Below are 6,343 nucleotides of genomic sequence, written 5' to 3' on the forward strand. Positions count from 1 at the left end.
TATCTTTTTTCACTTTTTGTATATTTCTTTTCATTATTTTGCTTGCTTGAAAGATGGTAACTGAGTGTTTCCTTGCCAAAAGGTTAAAACATATGTGATGCAACATTAAAAAAGTAAACTGTTACCACGATAACCCCAACTGCCAAATTTACAATGTAATTATATTGTATGCAAAAAAGTATGGTTCCGTTTTCCTTGAAAGATTAATATCCGTTTTCTAAATAAATGTCTTTAGTTAAAGACTTCGGATACTGATTTACTACGATAAGTTTACTTTTTTTATGGGAATCAGGATATAGTTATTCAACAAATAGCGAGCGATAGCTTAAAATAAATTTCGGCCTGTGTCTACATAAAAATTGAGTTGAACATTAAAAAAACTTTAGCAAAATCAATTTACATTCGTCCCCTTTTTATGTTGAGGATTTGTATAAGTTTTAGAATTTTGAACAGATTATTATAACGTAATTCGAAAGGTATCTTTGCTTTGGTTGTAATTATTTGTTGAATATTTATTTTTATTTCCTTTTTGGTTTTATATAATATATAATTGGAATTCATTATTCGATTTGGAGTTCCTATCCCGTCGACGAACGCCAGAGGAATAATTGACCGAAACGTCGTGGAACAAGAACTAAGAAAAGACAATAACAGTCCGCAATAAATAAATCTTTTGGTCTTGTTGGCGATTTGTATTAATGCCGCTATCTCTAAATTTTTTTTACATTAGACGAAGATGCATTTTATATATATAATTTAATAAATTAATTAATTACACTGTCCATTTGTTCACTGAAATATCAAAAAACAATTATTTATTAATAATTTAATTAAAATTATTCCAGACTTGAATGCTTTTTTTATTCAAGTAAAATTAAATTTGTTGATTATACTTTGTTTAAATTTGACAAAAAAATAATTATTATTAACGAAAATACTATAGACTCTCTAAAAACAATGATCAAACTTCTTTTTTTTTATTTTGAATGTCCCAATGTAATTTCTAGAATTGAGTCATTCGATCGGAAATTTATTCGATCATGATGACGGGTGTAAGTATTATGCTCAGGGACGCGTCTGTTATTTTTTCTATTGAAACTCAATGCATCCGTACATATTAATGTAAAACGTTTGTTCATATTTTTTTTTCTACATTTTTCAGTAAGTTTTGCTTTGTGTAATTTTGACTTTCAATATTTCTTTTCAATATAATAGAAAACATTTCTTAATATTACATTTAATATTTAGGCAAAGAATGTTACCTTTAAAAGAACATGAATAACTTTAATAATTATGTTTGTGAGGAAATAGAGATAAGTATTGCTTAATTCAATACTAATATAGTTTATTAGAGAACTTATTTGGATTTATATTGAGATTATTAACACAGATTCTATCTGCTTTTTTCGGTAATGATTCGAAATAAATTATTTTTTTTAATTGTGAAACCTCATTACGCTTTATATTTCTCAAATTAGCAATGCTGGATTCATGTTTAGCAACATTAGTCTCTTTAAATAAATATATTACATGATGTTTTGTAGAAAGTGTTTATTGACAAAAAAGGGTTTAAAATCTTAAACATTTAGGATCAGCCATTCCTTGCGCATGTGCGTATGAATATACGCTTTTTCTTATTTGCCTCTATATCTCTACGTAACCATACTGTTCGAACTAAGTAAGTTTTTTTTTATTTGGAAAACGAACACATTATAAAAATAAATCAGGCAAATATATATCTGCAGCAGCGTGCTGAAATACTAACATTATTAGTTTGAAAACTATTCTCAACATGAAATAGGAGGGCTGTCTTCCTTGCTATTTTATAATTTTGTCTTATAATCTGACTTAAGAATGTATACAAATATCGTAAGCATTGCATTTTATTCGAAAATACTATAAAAACTATGCTGTACTTTACTGATCTGGATGAAATCCTAACGTTGCTTAGGAACACATTCACTTCGTAGAATGTATACATCCTCCAGGGTAAACGGAGACAGTAATTTAACTTCTTTAAATATCTGTATATCATACTTTCTCTGATGATCAATAGAAACTGCAAATCGATTATGAAGCCTTTAGTAATCAATCACATTTGACAGTACACACATTCAAAGAACTATCATTGACAGTGTAGGGTCTCAGTTTAGTTTCTCCTTGCTTTAGCCATGGTGGTTTCATATATGATGGTCACGCGTACGCTCCTAACAACGTCTATATGTACGAACACCGGACGCTAAAACATCAGATATTACATAGAAGAGCGTTACACAAATAAGAAAACCAACAATTACTTCTTTAAACATATTTGCTTACAAAAAGCAGTTATCTATAATCATTTCACATAGATATGTACTTCGACACAAACGAATATCAAACAGCCGCCAACAGCAATTCCCATCGTTACTTCATTTATTACAAAAACATTGCCTATATCTACGAGGGGCGTGCAATAAGTAATGCGCCTGACCCAATTCCCATAGCAGTAGAGCAACGAAACTTGGCATAGTTATTAGTCTTTCTCTACATAGGAACCATCCGGAGTTATGCATTTCTCCCATCGTTTGATGCAGCCCTGGAGACCGTTTTTGTAGAACACACGTGACTTCAGAAATCAAGGCTGCATCATCTGGGAAACGCTTTCCTTTCAAAAACAACTTCATGGCTGGGAAGAGGTAAAAGTCAGAAGGTACAAGGTCAGGAGAGTAGGGAGGATGGGGGAGAATTTTATAACCACACGCCCGTGCTTCTGATCTGGCAACATGCGAGTTGTGGACCGGAGCGTTGTCCTGCAGGAGGAGGGTACCTTTGCTGATCTTGTCCCGCCTCTTGATTTTGATAGCCTCCCTTAAGTTCCTCAAAAGTGAAGCATAATAGGCTCCTGTAATTGTGGTACCCTTTGCCAAAAAATATCTCATCACTATTCTGCCCTGGTCCCAGAAGACTGTGAGCATGACCTTGCCAGCGGAGGGCTGCGCCCTTGTCTTCTTTGGAGGTGGTGAGTCCAAGTGCTTCCACTGCATTGACTGGGCTTTGGTCTCTGGATCATAGTGATGGACCCAGGTTTCATCCTGTATTTTGAAAAACTTTGACTCATCTTCTTAGCACATCTCCAAATTCATCCTCGAGCACTCAACGATTTCTCGCTTCTGGAATGGTGTGAGCAACCTGGGAATCCATCTGACAGACACCTTATGCATATGCAAATGGTCATGAATGATAGTTTCTAGAGATCTGTACTAATCTTGACATCTTGGGCTATTTGGCGAATAGTAAAGCGCCGATCTTCCAAAATGGCAGCCTCAACTTGACGGACAGAAGCCTTCATCAATGGCAGACGGGGGGGGGCGACCAGGTCTAGGAGCTGTTTCCACAGACTTCCGACCATGTTTGAATTCATGATGCCAGCGTTTTACAAGGTCATATGATGGGGCATCATCACCATAAGTTTCTTTCATTTCATCAAAAGTCTCCTGTAGTGTGCGTCCTTTCAAATACAAAAACCGGATCACTGCTCAACATTCAACAGGCTCCATTTCACACCTGACTCAGTTCAAACACCTGTAAAACAGAAACCACCATTAGTTCAGAGCTGTAATTTGCCACATAACCCGTAGAGATATAAATCATTACACATGCAAAATTCAGCTAGATCGGACAACTGGAAGTGGGTCAGGGGCATTACTTATTTCACGCCCCTCGTATTATTAAAGACAGCGTTAAATTTAAACAATATTTTCTCCGGTCGAATAAGGTACAAAACTGTCTAGTGAGAACAGATCCCTTTTAAAGTTAATCACATTTTCAGGTGTAACGAAACACCCGCACCTTAATTGCTTGTTTTTATTTATTTTGTTAAAATGTACCCAATAAACTGGTTATTTTTTTAAATATAGTATATGACTCTGTTGGAAGTTTAGCAGCTTTTTATAGTCATTATTTAATAAGACTGACATGATGCTGAGGCGCAAGGTAATCATATTTTCATTTGTTTTGTTTTTGTGATGGAATTTAAGAAAGAATATTTATTAATATTTTTCTTACCTGATGTTTCTCACGTCACCTTGCTAGTTGTTTATTAAAGTAAGTTTTGGTATACTATAACTGTAGATTAGATGTGTTCAATGGAAAAATATTGATCAATTTACTGCGAAAGAAGCATCGGTCAAGGGAGAATATAAAGCCTTTAAGAAATCAAATGAACGTATATAGGATTCGGGTGATAAGCAGCGGTTTTCATTCATTTCCGAGCATCTCTTTCCAAACTATAAGACAATAAACACAGTTTATTCGAAATACAGTTAAAGAGAAATTGGCGACCTTTCACAACACTTCAAAATCCCGACGTAAAAGGTGGCATGTAGCATATATCCTAGTAAAGTAATCGTTTTTTTTTCGATAAAAGTGCAAGTTTTGTTTTGCCTTTAAAAGATACTAAATTCCACAGAATGCCAATTTTTCATTGCTTTTCTTTCTTACGTTTGCATTTCGTTTGAAAGTATTGCTGAATAGGTTAAAATTTTGATCCCTTGCCATCACATAAACAAGTAAATAAATATTATTAAAAATTCATCTTTTTAATTAGCACGCCCTCTTATTAGATTTTAAAATTACATGCGACTATTCTGGCAGAGGTACCAAAAGAAATTTTCTTTGTAAAATATATAAAATATAATAGGGTAGTAAACACAAGATGTATGGTTTAACTTACAGATCCAATGGTATATTATTCTCATTGAGTATCTTTGCGAACAAAACTAAAAAATACCTCCCGAATAAACGAAAAATGCGAGAGTATATAATTGTAAAGAAGGTACTGTTGCATGATACTGACAATTTCAAATTAAGAACGTGATTTATACACACATAAGCACCATGTAAATTATTATGTACTTTCACAAAACAATGTCATAAACAAAAGTTACATTTATATTTAGGACTATATGAAAAATAGAAATCCCCTTCATGCGGGTCCAAAAGCCCCCCCCCCACAAGAAGCTTCTGACAGAAAGGATTAAAAGTCAGTCTATTACGGTATGAAGGGAGTGTTTGGTCCTGACCAAAATGGTGTCCCCCCCATTTTTTCACCTGAAATGATCTTTTGGCAGATAAGTACGATATCCTGAAAAGATGACTAGAAACATTTGATTCTATCATTGAAATAGTTTTGAATTATTGTAGAGACGAGTAAATTGTATAATTATAGTATTTTGATTATTTGGACTATTAGCCTCATCTACTAGTTGTTTAGTTGTTGTTTTCACGACGTTTTGGCCAATGATTCCTCTGACCTTCGTCAGGGTAACCGCAACGAGATTAAAATGTAGAATACTCCAACTAATATCCACATAAATCACTGCCTTCAATAGTAGTTCTCATCTCACCAAGGTTTGGGCAACTAAGTCTCTGACCGACTTTGGGTGGGTTCGAAACCTCTGGATGCAATGCTCACCTAGAATCGTAGATATTTCGCATCTCTATCCATTGCACCACGCGTCCAAAAGGGCAATCAAGGTTGGATTTTTTTTGTCTTATAAATCCAATTGTTCTTCCAATTGTCAGGTCCGTACCGATTGTTCATATCATTGAATTAGTTTGAAATTATTTTGAAGATGAGTAAATTTTATCATTTTTGTTGTTGTTGTTGATATTATCCTCATCTACTAGTTGTTGTTTTCACGACGTTTCGACCAATTATTCCTCTGGCCTTGTTATAAATTAGACAAACATGAATCGCTTCTGTTTTCTGTTTTTTTCTTTTTTAGTAAAATGTGTAATATAAAATTAAATTTTATGTTGAGCTTTTAATGTTTATTTTTATTACTTTTCGTAATAATAGAGATAGACAAGAACAGTATCTCTTTAAATAGTTTACTTAAGCTTTTCTGTTCTCAGTATTTAAAAGAGAAACTATTTTTAAATGTGCCAATACATTACGCACAAGACCGTAATGTTCACCGGTAAATAAGCATAGTTCTAGACGGATCCGATGCTGGAAATCCCGATAAAGTTTAATAGCGTGATGTTAGTCGGTCCCACGATGATTCCTGTATCTGATGTGTCAACGATGGCCTGCAGGGAATTCGGAAAAACAACAAAAAAAAATGTAAAACTCAAAGTCACTAGGGAATACACGCGTCGCAGGCCGCAATTCACGGGCGCTAGATTGTCCAACCTATCTCTTGTCTGTTGCCTCGTGAAGGAAACCACCTTCAATTGCTATCATTTATTCGTGGGGTAGTCATGACAGTCGTCACAAGAAATAATGGTAAATTTTCAGATTAGGTCCACCTCAACAATTTTCTTTTAAATGATGACTTCTATAGGTTTTCGAGTATGC

The sequence above is a fragment of the Euprymna scolopes genome, chromosome 32 (genome assembly GCF_053919585.1).
Source record: "Euprymna scolopes isolate OS-2025 chromosome 32, ASM5391958v1, whole genome shotgun sequence".
NCBI lineage: Eukaryota > Metazoa > Mollusca > Cephalopoda > Sepiida > Sepiolidae > Euprymna > Euprymna scolopes.